Genomic DNA, 22,052 nt, shown 5'->3' with positions numbered 1-22,052 from the left:
AGGAGAACAACTTCATCCCATCTCTTACGATGGTTTATGCACAGAGAGAGCGGCGGGTTTTGGAGGCCCTTTGCTTCACGACTGAGCGTTTCAGTAAATTTTGTTCTCTAGGTCCTTGCTCGCATTCTCGTTCACTTTCATCCCTCTCCTTTCCTCTACTGTTATCTCCATTTGTTCACCTCCCCCCTCCTTTTCTTCTCGTCCCCCCCGCCCCTCAAGTGGTCACCTATTTTCTCCTTTTCACAGCCCTTTCTTCGCGTTTTCGGTCTTCTCTGCGGGAAGCCAGAAGATTTGCACCTCTTTGTCTCTGGGCTTTTGTTTGGGGGAAGAGGGATAGGGTGGGAGTGATGGAAGTATCCGTATCTGCTTTCCCTCGAGCGAAGGTCCTGGGTTCCTGCCGGGAGCGGGAGAATTTGCTGTGGAAGTTTGAACATTTTCTTGCTACTTACCTTTTGGGTCTCTCCTAAGCACGCTTGGAAAGGGTGTGAGATACCGAGGTGGTCAAAAAGAGGTGGAACTCGGGGTAGGAACCCCACTTATATAATCTCTCTTGCTCTTTCTATTTTTGGCAGGTGATACCCACTCCTCACTGGTATCAGATTCAGGGATTTTGGTGGCGGTGTCACATTTATCTTTCCCTTAACTAATCAAGGAAGGCTATTAATAATCCTTGGCACTCACCTTCTCCTGGCTGTGAAAACCTATTACCTCGGCAAACCCAGGATCCGCTTGAAGCGTTATTGTTAAGGGGAGAGGCAGAAGGTATGAATCAGCTGTTTGGGGGCAAATGGGCACTTCATCTTCCATCAGATGGAGGTGGAGATCTGTCACGACGAATCAGTTCAGTTCAGGAGATGGGACCCTGCTCAGAGGGAAGGGAATAGGAAGATGCAACCTTCTCATCAGGCTGAGGGAAAGCAAAGACACACTCAGGTGTTGATTGATTGGAGTGGTTGGACTCGATGATCCGGTGGGTCTCTTCCAACCTGGTGATTCTATGACTCTATGATTCTCTTCATCCCTGGCAGATACCAATTGAAACAAAAGAAAGCAACCTTAAACTGCATCCTGCTCCTAAAGATTCAATAGTCAGCTTTACCTCTTGGTCTTGTAGGAAGACATAAGTAATTTCTCCTGTAGCCAACAGCAAACTCAGTTGTGTAATTCTTGTTGCGTATACTCATGGGAACCTCCAAAATCTCCATTCTGGGCCCCACTGGGCAAGGTGCTGTGGAAGGCTAAAAAATTTACAACCTGAGCTTTCTTAGGAGAGGCAGAGCATTATAAATGAAGAGATACTATATATACAGTCACAATATATTGGCTGTAACCTTTTTAGCGTATAAATTCTCTTTATGCTGAGTTGCTCATTCCAGAGAAAGACACCTTTGAAGACACCTCTATTTTTGCTCCGTCAAGCAATAATAACAACAATAAAACTGGCGTTGAGAGCTATTTGCTATTCTGTAATACATCTGGGGACACTTTCCCTTGTATTTAATGTTTTTCTGGCAAGGGGAAACATTTTATAAAGGAATACTTTTATCTGGAATATATTTGTGGGTAGACAAAGAATCTTTTCTGTTTCAGAACTGAAACATAACAGTTTTTAGGTTAAAAAGCAGCCAAGGCTGTTGTGATACAACTGAAATTACCTTTCGGAAAAGTCAGGTGCTGCAAAAGTGGGATTCGATTTTCTAGCTTGATTATTAATCCTAGAAGCAAAGAAAAAGAATTGAGATATGTTTGGTATAAGAATATTTAAATATATTTCTCTACTGAAAATATAATTTTGATGGTGAGTTCTATCATGAATTGGAAATTCGCCAGCAGCTTTAGATAATTTCTAAAGAGGAGGCTTTATTGAACCAAAGATGGCAAATGTTAATTTAATTGGTTTAATGTTCTCTCTCACTCTCTCTCTCTGTTTTCTTTTCACTATGCTTTCTGTAGTAGTTTTTGAATTTTCAGTGTGCTACAGTAATACAGGAAGTAACAATACCTTTCAGGTAGCCTCCTTATTTCTCACAATGTGCCTGTGCCCTAGCTCTGAGCAGGTGAGACTTTACATTTAATTACCATATGATATAACTGACTCTTGTGGGTCCAAATGTTTCAACCAACTGGCGTGTTTCCTTTGGAGCTGTACGATTCTCAGTACACTGTTTGCTAAAGTCAATGATGTGAGGTTTGCTTTACATTTTCGCATATTATGTACCCTTGATGTAGTATCAAGATAAGATTCTGGTTTAGAGATACCAGTCTCTTGTGGTTGTTAGCCGTGTGCTCTATTTCCCTTTGGTAGCTGGCAGAATTTCTCTTTTACCTTCTTTTGGCAGCTTATAGAGGGTAAGGATTGTAGGACTGTCTTTTTAACTACCAGAGTGTGACTTCCTTTTCTGTCTGTTCTATTGGAATCAGTGCATTTTTCCAGTGGTGAAAGGAGAGCAAGTGCGGGGATAGTCATTGTGATTCCTCTGAGTAATTCACTTATGTGAAAGCAATCCTGATCAGTGGAAATCCTTTCTTATCCTTTTAGTTAGTTCCTACTAAGGCTTATTTACAAAGAGAAAAGCAGATTTGTGACCTCATAGGGCACATAGTGAGGTCTTTGTTACATGACAAATATTTAATTAAGAGAGGTTTTGTTGTTGTTTTTTTTTTGTGGTAAGAATAATACAATCAAAATCTGGCTTGTCTAGGTTGGTCGTACAAATCTACCTGAAGCTGTAAGACATGGAAGGTATTGGCAACAGGATCAGTGAGTGTTCATATGTGAAATGATAGAATTTAGGGAGGAAATTTATGTTACTGCACTCATTATTTTCAGTAATGTGGTTACATATTTACTCTATCTAAATCAGGTTCATCCAAGCAAAGATTCAGACTGGGCTTCCTCTTTAGAATAACATACACTGCAGAGTCAATTGGGTGGCTGATCCACTATAATTTCTTTTGCTCTTACCCACCACACATAACTAACTGTAATCTGAATAATAAGGTGCTTCTGGTCCGTATCAGCTGATGTACCTGGAGCTTTTTATGTTATCATTATAGTGCCAGAAAAGAAATTTAAAAAGAAAGCTTTTCCTGCTGCTGTCTCCCATGTCTAGTATGCGTGTTTTGACAAGCAACTTTAGTCTTCAGGGATACCAGTCAGCCACTTTTCACTCACCATGCATTTCTTTTCCTACTTACTTTTTAAAGAAGCCGTATGACTTCCTTTATTTGAAAGCATGTTCTAAGGATTTTGGGTTTCATTTATAAGCAATGTTTCTCGGTTGCTAGTTAAAATTTCTCTTATGTATTTTAATCTCATCTATATCTCATGTAAGTCTCTGGATCAGTTTTATTTTTCACTGTCTTCTTGGTGCTTATGCCTTTTATTAGATTTTACAAACAGTTATAATATCCTACAATCCTTGGGTTAGCTAAGTTCTACAGAATTATTTATTTTACATCTTTTCTCATTAATCAGACTCTCTAGACCCGTAATCATCTTTTCTTACTTATTTTTAGTATTCCTCTGGTTTTGTTGACATATTCTTGTTTTTGTGGTGTCCAGCATAGTATGGAGTTACTTTGCTGTCTGAGCTTGTCGTGTATTCTAAAGTATCTTTTAAAGTCTCCAACTATAAGACAAGAATGATGAATCAGGTTGAACTTGCTGTAGTCCCAGATGTATGTACAATCTAGTACCCATCCATGTAGCATTTAGATTTGGAAAGAATTCACACAGTGATTTAAAATATTTTAAAAATAATTTGTATACCTGCAGCCTTTTTTGATTAAAAATGTTTTGAAGCATTTTATAACCAGCATTCATTATACAGGAACTCCTTCATTTTCCTCCAAGGCAAAGCTCAGTGCTGATCTCAACTATGTTTAGAGGCCTTCTCATGAGGTCTTAGGTGTATTGTCCTCTTTCAACTTACTTCTAAAGAAAGAAAGAAAGAACTATCATATTACTATAATTTTTAACTGAAATGAGATGCTTCGGGTGCTCTGTATAACCATAAAACATACAATATTGTGATTCAGGATTCTAGAAACCCTGTACCAAAATTCTTTTGGAGCAGTAGCAGTAAATAAGAGTTTTAATTAATATAACTCAACTGGGAATTATTAGGAAGACTAAATGTCAATACCCATGTTAGAAGTTGTTCAGAATTTTGGGACAAATCTCTCCTAGCAAAAGTACTACCAACCTTTCATGTTGGTGAATACAACTTGTAGTTTTTCATGAGATACATTTACATAGTAAAGAATAAGCACCTGTTAAATTTAGCCTGCTAGGGATGTTGTTATGCGGTGAGCTTTTATGTGTTGGAGAGGAGAATGGGCAAATTAATGGAAGAGTGACCCATTGAAGGTTATCAAACTAATACAGGCCATAGCCAGCTTGTGAAGTTTCTGAACTAACATGTTTAGGATTTGGGATAGGATTAGGGGAAATTGTCATAATGTGATTGCCTTGCGCTTACATTCCTCCAAAGGCTTTTATCTTTATCCACTGCTGGGGACAGGATGCTGGGTTAGAGGACTGGAGGAAACTTATTGTGATTCAGTATGGTTGTTTTTATTTTCCTCAGCATAGTTTTTCACACACATGAAAAGTGGAAGGATCAGGTGGACAGAATGCATACAGAAAATAAATGGCTCAGAGTACCCCTAGGAAAAAGTCTTTTTCTTCGTTAATATAAACCAGGAAACTTTAGTACCTGTTTACTGTTGCTTCTGACTGTATGCTGCCCTTGAGTTCATATATGCCCTCTTTAGGCTGCATAGTTGTTCAGGTATATATATATTATACTACTGCCCTGTAACTGAAAATGTCATTTGTTTTGTATATCCTAATTATAATTTCTTTCTGCCATATGGAGTATATCAGATTGATTCAGGCTTTTTAGGTTCCATTACTTCTCCATAGTCCATGCAATGGACTATTTTTCCATTTGCCTGAGAGGAGACTGTATTCCAAGTATCTAAGCTGAGTGGTTCCATTTTTACACACGATTCCTCTGATAATTGGCTCAAAAGCTGAAATTAGCAAATGATCACAAGAGATACCCCAGAGGGAGAAGTAGGTCAATAATAGTCCGTGCTACCAGTGGGCTGTGGGGGCTCTCCAGCTTGTATTGCAAATAGTGTGGAAAAGAAAGTGAGATGCCTTAAACAGTATCACCCAAAGGAGATAATACAAATGAAAATCAGTAAAAGGTGTTTCTGTGTAAACCCCTGGTGAGAATTAGGCTCAGATTACCAAAGAAGAAAAGAGCTAGTGCTAAAAGTGTAGGTCTGTGTATCATCACACCTCTCAGCAACTCTCAAATGGATACTTGCAGCAGGAAAAAAAGCTGTTAGTCCCAGTGGGAAACCTTGACCCCAAGGTTAAGAGAATGGAAACAGTTGTTTTTTTTTACAACAAACACTTGTGGGTATCAGACATTTGTCATAATTGACACTCTGGTGTTGTTCACACTGGGATGAATAAGCCCATGTAATTATTACCACAGGGGTTATATTCTACAAAAACTAGCACAGCAGAAAGATGACTTCATTACTTATTCCCATTTATACTAGGCTGCTGGTAGGAGAGCAGGCAAAACATTTAGATCAGGGTAAACAGCTTCTGGGGAAATTTGACTTCAGTTTTAGCAGATGGAATCCTGCACTAACCCAAACTTTGATTGCTATTCTTTAATGAATTTGGGGATTTTTTTTCTTATGCTCTTATAATTTGTTTCAGAGCTGTTACTGGACAGTGAGATAGATTTACAAGTCAGAGGTTTGTAAAGAATTTTATAGCAGTGATGCTGAAATGGCAAGTTGGGGCTTTTCCTGCCAACCTCCCAAGTGGAAACTGCTGGCTAAGAAAGTCTATAACTAGCAGTACAAAAGGAGCAGGGTTGTGTCAGCTCTTTAATTTTTGTCAATATTTCATTAGAAAACAATTATTCCACTTACATGACTGAAAAATGAGATATCTTCTGAGGCTTAGGTCATGACTTGAATGCAGTCAAGGAGAATATCAGTAAATAACAATCATTATTCTGTGGAACTCTTTCAGTGATGAAATGAGTTGAACAGCCCCAGTCATTAATAAACAGAAACACACAAAACAAACTTATTGGCAGTAAAAGAATATCTTCATGTACTTCACAGCCTGAATTAGACCCAAACACTGAATTCTCCAGTACCTTCTCTTCTTTATCTTGTTATGTTGCCTAAAGGAATGACTGCAGGAAGAAAATCCCTACTTTTCTTACCTATGCTAAACTTCTTAAGGGAAAGGACGGACATTCAAGTGTTAGCTTGTCCAACAGCATCCACTTTTGCATCTGGGATTCCCTCAGATAAATGTCAAATTGAAAATTTTCATAAGGACATATATAAATAATATTATAATAAGTATAATAAGTATTTTCACTGCCATTACCGGTGTACCACAACTTCTTACAATTCACTTCTGGATATTCCTTCTGATAATGATCATAGCAACTTGCTCATAATCATAGAATCATAGACTGGCTTGGGTTGGAAGGGACCAGGAAGGTCTTCTGGTCCAAAACCCCTACAGTGAGCAGGGACATCTTATATATGGGGATTTGTTTTGTTTTGGTTTTTTTTTTCCTAGGCTATGTGAAAAAGTTTATTCCTGTAATTTGAAATATAATTTGAAAAAAAAAAAAAGCTTTATTGGCCTACCCCATTTTATAGAAATGTACATTACATTTTTTTATATTCTACACGTCTTAATTGATGCTTATTATGGGCATACTTTTTTTCTTGAACGTTTGTATTGTTTCTCCTTCCTGAAAAGGTTAATGGTGATCTCTTACATAAATCACCTCATTGCAGGGCCTTTTTGCATTTGTCCTTTCAAAACCTTGTGAATACTCCTTATGTAAGTAAAATAAATATTGTAATCTAGGAGTGGAGCATCACCATAACATGTGGTACTGATCTGAATGACAGCTACAGCACTTTTAGATCATGCTATGATATTTTGACAATTATTTGTAAGAGACAATAACTCCCAGGCCTTCGAGTTTTGATGTCAGTGGGACGCACAAGTTGCTGTCTCGAAGAAGAATGATCTATTTCAATAAATTGATCACTAATAGTAAATTGATCATTAATATCTTGCTTTAGGATGAAGCGGAGACTAGCAAGATACAACTGATGTGCTGATTGGCAGCATTTTGCCTCTTTGAAATGTATTACATCACCTCTGTTATTTTTCTGCATGTCTGTTGACATTTCTGCCCTCTAATTTAGGAAAGAAAAAAACAACAGCAGGGCATGCTAAAATCTTCATTGATCTCTGAGGTAGCAAACTTCGGCGTCTTCCATCACTGTCATCTGACTGCCTTGGGATTTATTTTTACAGCAACGCTTTCTCCTGTTAAGGGGTAGACAACTGAAACACCAACAAGTCAGTTGTTCGCATGAGACCACACAATGGCACAACAAATGGCATGCTGCATCCTCTCCTGGGATAATATCTTCCAAAATGGACAAGCCTTTTCTTTTTTCTTGCTCTAGATCTTATTTGTGAGAAGAATAGCTTGTAATAGCAGTTTTGGTTGAGTGGAGCAAAGGGATCAACCATTTCAAGATCTATTTGTTACTTGACTTCTCCTTTTCTACTAGGTTCACCCTGTGAATATTGCCTCTTTTCCACTGGACTTCTCTTACCCTTTCTGAATAGAACTAGGTTTTTATAATTATTATATTATTCATAAGCATGTATATTATAATAATGCTTAAAGCTCTAATCCCAAGAGGCAGGGAAAGGAGAGTGGCTCTTCCCTCTCCCAGCAGAGAGAAAGTTTGCTAATGCCCTGTGAAGGAATGACAGATGATTTCTCTCTCGGGTTACACACTGTCTAAATCCTCTTCACCATTTCTCTCCAGCAATGAGAAGGCAGATGCTACTGTAACAGCACAGAACTTCTGCGGATCCCTTACAAGGAGCCTTTATCACTGCTATGAGTAAAAACAAATTACTTGCTTAGCCTTTCATCCTATTTTTAGAGAAGTTTACATTTCTGAAGGACATATTTGTGTCCCTTACTTGGCTTTGGCTAGTTTTCTTTTCTTTTAGTGTGATATGGGAGGATGAAGGTGGGAGAAAGCAAGCGTCTGTTTCTCTGAGCTGTTGTGTTGGAATTTGTTAACCTGACATTTTGTGAGCTGTGATGTGCCCCATTCCCTTTCGAGCTGTTTCTAGTAGCCATGGGGATATAGACAGCAGAAATCACACTTCTTGGACACACTTTCTCTCCTGAAAAAAAAAAAAAAGGCTGGGGAAAATGATAGACGCATTATTTTGGAAACAAATCTTTGATGTGTCCTCTGAGTAAATGCTATGAAGTCTTTGGAGAGGAATTTTTTTTTTTTGTATGTCACCCCTTTACTGTAATCTGGTTTGCAAGAATTGCTTTTACATCTAGAGAGCTGTAGTCTCCACTCAGTTGTCATTTTAGGACCTGAGCCATCTTCCACAGTTGTCACTGGGACTCTTTCTGGTGTTTTTAGTGGCAATTTCACTAGGCTCCTCCTCTAGAGATTTTTACAGAAATTGCAAAGACATAGAGATCAATTAGTACCACTGAGTAAATACTTTGAAGAGAGAAGGCCAGTTTGTTAGGAATTTGATTGACATCATCAGTCTAAGAGGATTCTCTTGTTACGTATCAGTGAATTCTGAAAACTGCTAACGGTTTAGATTGCAATTACTGGCCCACAAGTAAAAAATCTATATCTTGTGTCCTTTCCTTTCCAGCATCCATATTTTTTCTATGTGCTTTATTTCTTTTTAAGAAAGAGTACCTACTGGACTGTGACTTTTTATGTTTTGTTTTGTGTGGTCATTTAATTAATTTTTTTGGTGTTGTGTAAGGATATATAATTGTCCCTCTTCTCCCATAGAAGTACCATAGAAATTCACAGTTCTGGAATAATAAGGGTTCATCATATATTGTCATCAAAACTAGCCAGCTACTGATGTTGACATGAAAATTAATTTTTTTTTGTTTTGTGTATTTTACTACTCATTAAGAGCAAGAGTGAGAGAAGGAGGGAAATCTGTTCTGATAATTGCTTATGGCTATGAGTGAGAGAAGCAAACAAGGGAATGATCGTCTGAGCATAAAGACTGGGAAGCAGATGCATACATACGCACGCACACGTGTGTGTGTGTATGTGAATAGTATATATATATGTAGACAAATAGCTTTTTTCCACTTGTGTCTGTTGGAACAGGTGTCTCAAGCACTCATGCAGCCTTAACCCAAGTGTGTGTGTACAGATAGCTCCTCCACATACAATGTACACATCTGTAGAGGAGAGTGCTTACCTGTGTGCAAATTTATGTCAATGTATGCATGCACACACCTGATATAGAGTTAAATGACAACTTGTTTCAACAGTTGAGTTTCTAAAATCAGGGAAATTGGATGATCTTGAAAAATGCGTGGAAGCTTTGAGAAGTCTCTAGAGAAAAGCATGGTTCTGCTGCGTCTTGCTGAGTGGAGCATTTGAAGCTTTCTGCTCTGCCTCCCTTACCAGTGCATCTGATACACTGTATGGGGATTTCAAAAGTTTAATTTAGCTTAACTCTTGGCTGCAATCAACTGCTGATAAATTTAGTTGGGGGATTAGGGAACCTTAAAGACTAATAGCTCCTTAAAAGGAGCCTGAAGATGAGACAGCCAAATAAAAACATCTGTTAAAGTGTCCCTTGGAATGGTAGCACACCATACAGTCATAGTTTAGAGTAATAATTAGGGTTTTTTTTCAGGCAAGAAGTGACTTTTGTAGATACAGACACTTGCAAAAAAGAGAGCCAAATGTCTAAGTATTTAAGAGAGGTCTTCCCTTTACAAAGTGGAGGAAAGGATGTCCTGACTGGAATCAATAACATATAACAAACACCTTTCTCCTCTAGTTTTAGGGAGTTTGCTAGCCCTTAAGAAATAGCTGTTGTAAATTCCTTTTCCCCATTACATCTTTTTTGTAGACTGTCATGTTTAGATAAAGTCTTTGCACTTCTGTGGCAGCATTAACTCAAGTCTAAATTCTTAAGCACGGCTACCGGATCTTCTTAGCACTGTCCGTGCTTGGTAAAGTAGAGGTGTTGACCAGTACTTTATATGTGCAGTATAAAATGGAGACTTAAACTAGGTAAGTAGAAGAAAACTCAGATATTTATTTGGAGGATAGACTTATTAGAAATTTCTAGAAGTTTATTTTCCTAGATGCTTTTTTCTCACTGTTTTTTTAATTACATCTAATTCTGTAGGTCCAACTGTGACTAGGGCCTTCCATGAGTATTGTCCTTATGCGTCTCATAGCAAGAAACAGTTCTTGTGTGAAAGACACTGTGATATTGCACAGTCTTCTGCTTTATGCTTAACTTTTAAACTATGAATAGCCCTTCTGAAGCCAGATTTGTAGCCTAAATGAGAATGCAGTAACCATTTAATGACTTTTTTCCTTGTCTTTTTCACGCCTCCTTCTGCTATCCCACAGTTAACATTTTTAGTTTTTCTATTGCCCAACGGCCCAAGAAAGGACTTAGGTGGGAAAAGGTTAAAAACAAAAAGTATTTGAATAATTACTATTCAAATTAAGATGGAGTAATTATTTGATAAAATTTAAATCTGCTTAAAAAGAAATGTCATTTCACACAGTGTTTCATTATCTTCTGGGTTTAGCAGCCTGATGGCTATTATTTCAGCAAAGAGTTCATTGAGATTTGAAAAAGGATTATATGAAAAACTAGAGTATCTGCTGCTAGCCTAGCTAAATCTGGTAGACTTTGAAAGCATAAGACAAACATCAGTAGGGGTAAGAATGTGAATTATATTGCCAAGGCAGGCAAATTTCTTATGTATTCAGCTTTTCTTCTGCAACACGTGGAATAAAGCACTATTGGAAACAAAGTATTCGGACTAGGAATACAGGTCTGCTCTGATGAATCAAAATATGGATTGAGAGTGAGAGAAACTAGCAATTTTTCTAGTATAAAAATTTCTGAAGTTCATAAACCATTTGTATAGTCAAATCATGACATATGTGGATCGGTAAGCATTACGTCTGGTATTCAAACACACACAAACAACAACTTTTCAGCAACTGACTTTTCAAACTATATCTCTGAAATACCAGTTAGAGTTCTATAGTTTTGTGGTGAAAGGGTTATCTTCTGTGTTTCTTCTGCTCTGAACCAGGTATATTTGTAAAACTCTGCAGCTTTTCTGCCTCGTGAGTCAAATATCTAGCTGTATAAATTTTTCTTCATCCTTTTTTTCACTGTGTCAGATATATAGCCAGGCATGCTAAGTATCTATAACCTTTTTATTTCTTACAGTAAGAGTCTTGATGCCTAAAGACTATGGCGCTAACAATAGTAAAGAGATTGAGAGTTATGGGAGCCAAGCTACAAAGGCAAAGTAAACTCTGAAAAGCTATATTTATTGCTAATAAAATTAGTGCAGATCTAGTGCTTGTGCAGTGCAGAAGTTTAGTCTCTCTATTAATTTTCACAGAGGCTGTATTCCCCCCCTCCCCTCATTTTGAGCACTGAAAACTTGATGTGTCAGGTGTCATTTGAGGAAGGTTGCTCTAAGCTACTTTAGGCATCAGACTCTCTTGTTTATCTTCCAAGAATCAGTAATGCAGCCAGGCTTTCCCCGGGATTACCAGGTTAGTTTATGGCTGTCTTAGTCATTGCAAAGCTTCCCCACATAGTTGATAGACCTGTTGACAAGAAAGAGCTGACAAAGCAGGAGCAGGCCCAAAGCCAAATAATTACCTGCTCCTTAATGTAGGTGCCTCGAAGAATTATTTTCCAACTCAGAATCAGAGATTTAGGACCAGAAGAACAAAGGATGAGATAGGAATAAAAAGCAGACCAAAAAAAAGGTGCTGTGGAGAGGAAAGTATGTTGAGGAGGAAGATGGACTTGAAGAGGGATGAGTGCCACAAGAGGACAATGGTGAGGAGGGAAAAGTTGGTGTTCAAAGATAAAAGAATGCAAGAGGATAGATGCAAGAGGTAGTAAAAGCAAGACACGGAGGTCAGCTGATTGCTTTTTACTGGTAATCCAATCCAAGAATATCCATCAATGTGCTTTATTATGAAGTTATTAAAAGTTATGGTTTTGAAAGTCATGTTTTTATGAGAACTTGTGTTTCCTCCCATTCCTTTTTTTCCCCCTTCTTATATGAGAAATTTTATTTTATAGCACTGTACAGTAGACTGTCTGAAATGTTCACAGTTGCCAAATGCATGTGAAATTTAATTTAATCCAAGCAGAGTGTCCTGGATAAGGTGACAGGTAGCTTGGATAGAGACTTTGGTTAGCTGAAGATAGCGTCTGGTATCTGAATATTGAATAAATAAGGTTTGAAGGGACCACTGGTTGTCATCTATGCAATATATTTCTCAAAGCTAGGATAATATATAAGTTAGATCGAGCTTGTCTAGTTGAAGTTTGCAAATCTCCTTGATGGAGATCCCATGGTCTTCCTCGACCTCTGTTTCAATGTTATATTGAATCATTTTTTCCTATATCCTATGAAGTGTTTCCCTTGCTGCAACTTGTGATTCTTGTTTCTTGTCCTTTAACTGTGCACACAGGGGAAGAGTCTCGCTATGTCACCTTTTTAACTCCATTTTGTTTAGTTGGATTACCAATTACATCTCCCTTCCAGTCTTCTCTAAGCTAAACAAACCCATTGTTCAGCTTCGAGCTAAAGTAGAACCAGTTTTCTAACTTCAGCTATGCCTTGTCTGAGTAACTTCATTTTCTGGAAGTTAAATGCACTTTTTTCAGACACTGTTTCTCTCTAGAAATGGTAACACAGGCCATTGGTGTGCAGAAAGGCTGTTGCTTATACTTATTTCTGTGGAAAGCAAGGCCATCCTTAAGCTGATGGAGCAAGTTAAAGTGTCAAAAAAGGATCACACGTGCAGGGAAGAGTGGACAGGACAGGTGACCTCAAACTGACCAACAGAGTATTCCATCCTATATATGTCATACTTGATACTAAAGTGAAGAATCATCTCTCTTCTTTGATGATTGATGTCCAGTGAGGACATCATCTGTCTTTGATCCCGATCCTGGACCTGTGTGTTCTTGAATCCAGTTCCTGAGTCCAACCTGGGATCTTTTCCTCATGCCTGCTCTGCAACGTCTGTGGTGACATAGTCACTGGGGGCTGGGGGGAGGAATTTTCTAGATTTGTATATTATTATTATTATTATTGTTATTGTTACTGTTTCATTAAAGCTGTTTTAGTCTGAAACCGACAAGTCTTTTTATCTCATTTCCCTTTCCACTTTCCTTGTGGAGGTGGGGATAAGGGAATTGGGATTACAACTGCTTGTGTTTGACTGCCAGTTAGGATGGGTCAGAGCTAAACCATGACACTCATTTACTTCAGCCTTTCCTCATATATCGTATGGTCCAGCTTTATTTGTTCTCTGTTGAACTCTCTCCAAGTTGTCAATATTTATTTTGTTTTGCGGGCTCCAAAACTAATCATGGTATTGCAGGTACAGCTTTATAAGCATTTGGTAGAGAAGAACTATAATTCTCTTGCATATATTGAGAGAAATAAAGGAGCTAATATATAAAATAAGAGGAAAAAACCCAATTATTTGAGCAAAGCTTCATCAGCAAAATTTCAAGTATCGTGGATCTGAAAGTATAGTTGTGCTAGGCAGCCATGCTGTCAGACAGTAGAAAAAAGGCTCTGATCTACTAGCTTTTATAATGGAGAAGTCTTGGCAAGGAATATTGCTACCTCAGGACTCCTGCAGTCTTTTAGGTGCCAACTAAGTGTATGCCAGGCAGTGCCCAGGAGGGCAAGGGCGAGATTCTTGTTAGTTTCCCCTTCCTCTCTTCTCATGTAAATCATCTTGGCTTATCTAAAAGATATAATTTATGACCAGCCTGCTGGCTGGTCAGCCTCATGTCTCTCATAAATTAGATAGCCAGACACATGTAGGTCAAGTCTGGAAATGCAATGCACGTGTTTAGAGGAGGAATAGATTCTTCACAATCCTTCTTTACATTAGATTGTTTCCACACATCCCTATTTATTCCTATTCTGTTCCTCTTTTTGTCAACTGCCCATTGTCCCTAGTTTTCCTCTAATTCTCTTTCTCCAGAGAGCACGTTTATGTCTGTACCAGATCAGCATATGAATTTAGCTGATTTTTATGCCTAATCTTTTGTTTATCCCACACCCTAGATATGGTTTAAAGGACTATGTTCCTCTTCCCAGTCCTTACTCCGTTGTTCTCTCTACACAGGCACATATTTCATGATGACAGGAACTGCAAAGAAAGTTCTTTGAGTATCACAGCTCATGATGTTCTGTTGATGACAAACAGCAGTAAAGGTTTCAGCTCTTCAAAAATTTTCAAGAAAGATTTTATTTAGTTTCATAGGTCTCTGGGCTGTAAAAGCACTTTCTGTACAGCAGGGCCTATAATCTGTCATTTTTTAAAGACCAGATCTGTACTTAATACTGCTGGTCAACATGATTATAACAGAAGAAGCATTAGTGAGGAGGATGCCATACTACCCAAAGAAGTCTTTAGACAGTGCAGTTTAATTTGTTCTGGCATAAAGTATTTGCAGTAGGAGAAGTTACTGACATAATTCCAGTGTAAAAGTTATTTTTTTTGTTTTTAGCCTGTAGTTCCCTCACTGTCTATTGGTTGATACAGTCACGATGAGAAAAATTGGAACTGGGAGGAGACAATGGTATAGGACATTTTCCTTCTGGCATCATCAGCCCCAGTGCAGAAGTGAGTAGTATGAAAAATGGATCTAATTCAGTACTTCCTCTGCTGCAGAAAGTGATGATTCCACTAAGAGGCTTCAGCAAAAATTGGCCCAGTTAGCTGGAAGCAAAGATGGGCACCTGGCACAAGGGCTTTTCTAGTCAGTTAATTGGGATACATCCAGTTCAAACCCCTTTTGAGCACGATCAGGCCAGGTTTTCCCATTTTAGTGGAATGTTACAGTGCAGACTATCTCTGTGAAATGCAGAGATGTTAACCAAGGTGAGGAAAAAGAGACCTCAGTTTGTTTTTTAAGTCCTTGATTATAATCTTGCAGAAACCACTTCTTATGTCATCTCGGGACAGCATTAAAAGAGCCTTGTGGCCAACAGCCTGATTTAGTCTTAGACCAATCAGACAGAATATAATACAGGAAAAAAGTAAGGGAGAAATCAATGCTCGGAGCTGACTGAGTTTTTGTAACTGTTGGCAAATCAACTGGACTGGGCTGTTGACAAACAGGACAGGGAAAGCTGGAGATAGATCCCAGGTAGATTTGAGAGCCAAAAGTTGTCCAGACAGCTTGGGAAGCTTGTTACTTATTTCTTGTTTGGCTGAGTTCCTTCTCCCTGCCCCCATTTCTCTGCAGCAGAAGCAATGTTGAAGGGTGTGTGTACTCTGTCTGGCAGGCTGTTGGAGGAGTCTCTGGCCTCAAATTACACAGCATGAGAACTCTGTGCATAAAATTAGCAGCAGAGTTCTGTGTATTAGGCGCCAGGGAAAAATGTCACATTCAGCAGAACTCAGAGGCGAGAGGTGGAACAGAAAGAACTGGAACGGGGCATCAATCCTCCTCTACTTTTTACTGTTTTGCAGCAGACATATCTGAGACTATCCTAACCAGCTGGCTTGGAGCAAAGATTATTTGGGTAGTAAATGGACTTTATTTTATACATTAGTAACAGTGGTTTGATTTTTCTTCCTTTTTTCTCCACCTTCACTTGCTCTTTTTCCTTTATTCTGAAGATTACTTACTTTTTGTCTTTTCACAAGGACATCACTTTTCACTCATGAAGAAGTGCTATTGAAATATAGTTTTCTGCCCTCCTTTTCACCTCCCTGTGGTCTGATTCCTGGCCAGAAACCTGCTGTAGTGGTACTACGTTCAAAGTGTGCAACAGCTTAAACAAATTGTTAGTAGTGCAATTTGGAAAACTGGAAAAAGTGATGGCAAACAGGGCAAAGGCACAAAAGCAGAGAGAGAAGCAGCTATTCAAGGACCGGATTCTTTAGGTACTATCTCAGCAGCAGCTATCTCATTCAGAAAACTATTACACAAAAGGTCATGGTTTAAGGGTGTGTTTTGGCTCCTTCCTTACATCATAAAAGTGGTTGCCACACCAGTGTTGGATTGCCCTGAAGGGTATGTGTGTGAAAGGCTGTGTTAGCTCGTGATGTGGAGATTGCCAAGAGACAGAAATGTACACTTGCCTGAATTGTTAGGGCAAATGTACATACGTACATTCACTGTGTTCTCAGTCTGCTTTTGTAAGTCAAAGTTATCAGCTAGCAATCCTGGTTTAATGTATTCTTCACTGTTCATTCTCTGTATTGATGTCTGTGCTGTGAGCTGGGCTGGGAAATTGATACATGGCTTAAAAGAATGTTTTCACAGCAGGGTCACTTAGCTGATATATTTTGCAGTACAGCCTCAGATGCGCCTTCCTGTGGGGCATGAAAACCGAGAGTACGTGAGGGCAGGGACTTTCCTAGGCTGACGCTGTCACCACAGATTAATTTCTTGAAATCCCAACCTTAAGTTCCCCCACTACTTTTGCTTGGCTCAGATTAATGAAGCAATCCACAAGCAGGACGATGTATTCCCAGATTTGATAGCACTCTGGGGCAGAAAGCTGCTCTTACTTTTGTTTCCTTGTTGTTTTCCGTAGTAGGGCAGGCCCATTGTCTACTGCTGCTTGACATACATGGCAGTTTAGCAACTGCGTTCTTTTCTAAGAGTTTGGGAATCAGTTCTAAGGCCTGGCATCAGGGTATTACTGGCACATTTTTAATGAGCTACATTTTTATACTATTTTCAGTTTGCACTGTAGGTGATTTTGAGAGCAGGAGGGTTGCTAAGGAGAATCATAGAATGGTTTGTGTTGGAAGGAACCTTAAAGATATCCAATTCCAACCCCCTGCCATGGGCAGGGACATTCCACTAGATCAGGCTGCCCAAAGCCCCATCCAACCCGGCCTTGAACACCTGCAGGGATGGGGCAGCCGCAGCTTCCCTGGGCAACCTGTGCCAGTGCCTCACTGCTCTCATGGTGAAGAAATTCTTCCTTATGCAGCCCAGAATACGGTTGGCCTTCTTGGCTGTGAGCTTCTCATCAACCAGCACCTCCAGGTCCTTCTCTGCAGGGCAGCTCTCAATCGCATCATCCCCATCGCATACTGAAATTGGGGATTGCCCTGGCCTGGGTGTAGCACCTAATAATGGTTATAGTTTCTCAGTTTTCCCCTGACTTTTCCAAAGAACCATACTTCTCTTGAGCCTTTTTCCTCCTTACCTTTCTCTGCGAGAAAAGTATTAATGCCAGCTCCATTTTACTTGTGGCAAAGCTGAGGCATAAGGAATCATACAGCAAGCCAGTGGCCAAACTGAATGCAGCCAATTGTGAGGTCTCTTTATCTCTTTAGCTTCACATAACAAGGCAGCCTTCTGCCTGTTGGGAGAAACAGGCTGCAGCCTTCGACGCTTGCCATGCACAGGCTGGCAGCTGGTTTGGGATCAGATTGCTTATTGGTATGGTAACTGGTGGGCTCATTCCTCAGGCTTATCTTTCAAGGAATAAAGGCTGAAGTAATAGAAGGCCAGTAGGTGAGGCAGCAGGTGAAAGACTGTAAGTATATGCCGTGAGGAATACTGACAGAATAGAAGTTTGAAAATTACAGGGTCTTGATACTTATTGCCTCTATATTTGCCTCTTGCCTGCCTATACTAATCTCTAGCCCCCTCGTCCCTCAGTTTTATTAGGGAATATTGTCCCAATTAATGAACCATTAGAAAATGATCCATAAACTCTCTATAATGAGCAGATTGGATGTGTCTGTGCCGGAAAATTGTGCTTCTTTGACTATATCAGTGTAGCTTAAGTAGTACAACTCCCCTAGGGTAAATACAATTATACCAGTGTAAAAGTGCATGTCCAAATATAGCTGAGTCCCAAATGGGAAGGTACCTTTATACCAGTAATAACTAGGTCCCCAGTAAGGCACAGATTTATTTCCTTATCTTTAGGAACCTGAGGTGACAATATTGGGAATACAGTTACTTTATAATTCATGTATATTCCAAGGAGACAGATAAAACCTTCAGAGCGGGAGCTGGCCCACTTGATGTCTAATTTACTGGCCAGTGGTGCCTGTCTCTTCCCTGTCTATTCAGAGAACTTCCACTTAACTAAAGACACTTATCTAAAGATGCTAAATTAAGTAAAAGGAATTTAGTCACAAGACTTCATCAAATGAATGGGGAAATTAAACTATTAGGAACAGCATAGGATAGTTTGAATGCAGCACTGCACAAATTTTAAAAAATCCCAACCCTACTTTGAGATTTGAGAAAGTTCAGTGATTTTTTTTTTTTTTTAATAATTTGGAAAGGTCTTTTGAACTTGTGAAACAGATGAAACAGGATTTTCTTTGTCGCAGGTATCAATAACTCTGGCAGATTTTTGTCTCTCAAGATGATTAGGTGACTAAACCACAGATATTCTCCTGCCACAAAGGTTCACTGCTGCTATGAATTTAAAACTAGGTTTTAAGCTTCTAGGGGAGTGGTTGTAGGCATAGTTCTCTCAGGAGTTCTTGGAGCTCTTCTACTTCCTTGTCTGCAATGACCAGTTACTAGATTTTGACACTGGTAGTCGACTGTAGCATACAGGTCCACCTCCAGCCCACATCTGTCATACACAGCAGCAGAGACAAGCTCTGCCCTATTTTTTCCCCTATTTGCATCTTCTGTTCTGGAAGTGATTTGCTACCTGGATGAAGAAATGTTCTTTTGCTGTTTCTGAGCTTCCATTTTTTTTCTCTTAGCCTAATCTTGGGCTTCAATACCCAACTTTTAAAAAGATTTTAAAAGGAAGCAGGATTATTGTAAAGGAAGAATTGTTTTCCACAGAGAGGAAGATCATAATTCTACTTTGGACATTGCTTTGCATAAGAAAAGGTGTCAAGATCTGGCTATGGCATCACAAACTAAGAAAACCCAGTATGGTACTGTGGAATGCATATTTCCAAAATAACCGATAATGACTAAAGAAAAAAACTCACTTTTTTGTGGTATCTTTCCCTGCAATACTTATTCCTTGTTCTGCTCAAGCAATTGAGATGCAAAAGCCAAGACTTGGTTATGGGATTTAGTTTGAAGTTCCAAGAAAAATGTCATTAAAAAAAAAAGGTCTGCTGTTTCTTTAATAATTGGTTCTGTAAAGACCTTTTATGTTGAGGAGTAATTTATTCTAGAAATTCACTGTCAGGAACAGTGGTAGGTGCTGACCTCTACATTTCTTTATCTCAGGGTAGATTGTTTAGTTGTGCTTTTATCAGCAGGGTGTGATCATAGTCCTTTTTTGCAGATGCCTACAAGTTACTTTTCACCCTAAACAAGCAGTCACGGAAACTGTGCCCAGATTTAAATCAAAGCAAATTTCCAAAGTTCTGTTTATCTGTACTTCTGTGCCTTTTTTCCCCTCTCAACACAATGTGTGGCAAGGAGACTATCCATGTACTCAGCCAATATGGATTGAGTCCTTATTTAATGAAGAATATAAAATGAATCAGCTCAACCTATGTCCTTTCTGGGTTTTTTTTGTGTTTTTTGTTTTTGAGAAGTTCAGAAAGATAGGACAAATTCAACAATTTTTTTTATGGGTTTGTTTTCATCTGTCCTGAAAGCAAATACTGAAGAAAGAGGATTTCATAGCTTACCAGTGGACCAACTACTTTCTAAGTCTTTTGTAACACTACCTGCAAAAAAGCACTAAAGATTACAGGGCAGAGATGAGAAGCAGAGCTGTAATTCGTTATTTGTGTGCTATTATAATAATGATAAGGGGTTTAAACATGACTGTATTTGAAATAAATATTGCAAAGGTGTATTAAAGCATTCTGTAAAGCTGATGGAAAGCGTAAAAGTATGTGATGTGAATAGAAAATGAAACATAGTGATATCACTTTTTCCAAATCAGTGTCATGAGTTGCAGCTCAGTCTCAAGCAACTATGGAAGAAAAGACACTCAACTACTAATGATACATCGATACAGAAACAAATATTCCACATATCCTTTGAAAACAACAGGTTGAATGAAAGTATCTTGCAAGCGAACTCTGCTGTATGTGTTTCTGTTTGATATTCGGCTTTCTTGCAGTGACTATTAAAATGTTATTTCCTTTATAGATTAATCTGTGATGAGACCAGGCATCTTTTACAAATATTATTCTTATTCATTTTATTATGTCACTTAACAAATTTATGCTATGGCTGGAGATCGAACAGAAATATGCAGCGCAATTCTAGCATTAGGTGCATCTGAGAGAAGCCATTATTCTAGAGTGTAGAGACATGCACAGAGACATGTAGCATTGTCATGAGAATTGATTCAGCAAAGTGGTTTTGCTAAGTTCCTTTGACTTACCTTTTATTAGTAGTTCATGTATCTTTGGTGACTTGGGAATACATTCCCATTTTACATTAAAATTCCATGTTTGTTCTGGCTGTTTGGTTATAGCTGATACTCTCAGATTTCCAAGGTGTCATTTATCTTTGTATAAGTATTTTCTAACAACGTGTGCATTAAGCAGAAGGCCACAATTTCACAGCTTACAGGCATACACGGCCAAAATAATACAGTTGGTGCTGAACTGTGAAAAGGTATGTAATGGTGTCAGCATGTGGTGATGAGTCAGTCTTCTGAGGATTTTCTTAGTAGTCTTTAATTAATTAAATTGTCACTAATTCTTCCACTTGGGTTCCTGCTTTCTCTTGCACACGGTTGGTGCACAGTGCTGAAATGACCATGCTGCCCATAGTGTTTTCTCAAAACTGAGAGCTGGCCACGTCAGCTGATGAAATTGGATACTCCCCTAATGTAGGCGTATCTCTTGACATAGGTACTGTCATTAAGGTATCAATTTTGTAATGGACATTTATTTCATTCATCAATAATAAAGTAATTATTTGAACAGAGAGAGAATGTGGGTTTGAATAGACCAAGCCTGTTTCCTCAGCTCAAACAGCAGAAATTGCTATTTCTACTATAGTAGCAGAATAGTAGAAATTGAGAGAAAACACCTGATAGTTGAGGAACAGATGTGGCACAGAAGAACACAGCAAAGTAGTATTTCAAATCTTAGTCCTCACAGACTAAGTGAGACTTCTAACCAGTCAGTTATCCACTGCTCTAAGGCAGGAATTTGCCTTCTTATCAGAAAAGAAGGTCTTGGGTTTGGTTTAGTTCAGAATAAGAAAATATTGCAGAATCAGAAACTTCCTTAGCAGTTTTAGTGTTATTCTGTCAGATTAGTATTATTACCAGCTATAATCTCTATTAGGGAATAGTGGAAATGAGGAGCTGCTCTCAATTTGTTTTACTCATCTTACTGCAAAGCAGTTGCATAGATAATTTGTCTGTGAGGTTGTCTATCAACTTGTTCTGGAAAAGCCATGTCTCCAGGAAAATAATGAGCAAGTATTTTTGCATTGAATCATATCCTCTGTCTCTTAAAACACGTATTTGCATTGTATCTAAATTATCTTCCAAGAGATTTGAAAAGACTAGAACATCGTTTCTATGATTTTCTTGTCAAAACGATGATAGGCATCAAATATAGACAGTTACCTTAAAAGAACCCTTCCAGCCTTTCTCTTTCAATTCTATTAAAGTTTGCACAGTCCTTGTGCTTTCCACAATCTTTTTTACACCTGTCAAGAGGGGCCCCCTGAATTTTCATGAGTTCATATATATTGATCTTGTGATTAAGAGTTCTGGTCAAGGTGATCTGCTTGTATTTCCTTCTGAATGTCAGGAGAAAGCAAGAGGATTGCAGTTAGAAAACTTGATTATTGTCTCTCTCACTCAAGGTAAAGGAAAAAGCCTGACTTTGGGTTACATAAGGACTGCAGGACTAATCAAGAACATGGAATACACAGGAGACAGTGGAGGTCTGGGAAATAG

The sequence above is a fragment of the Phaenicophaeus curvirostris genome, chromosome 1 (assembly GCF_032191515.1).
Source record: "Phaenicophaeus curvirostris isolate KB17595 chromosome 1, BPBGC_Pcur_1.0, whole genome shotgun sequence".
Taxonomy (NCBI): domain Eukaryota; kingdom Metazoa; phylum Chordata; class Aves; order Cuculiformes; family Cuculidae; genus Phaenicophaeus; species Phaenicophaeus curvirostris.
This window is presented reverse-complemented; position numbering follows the sequence as displayed.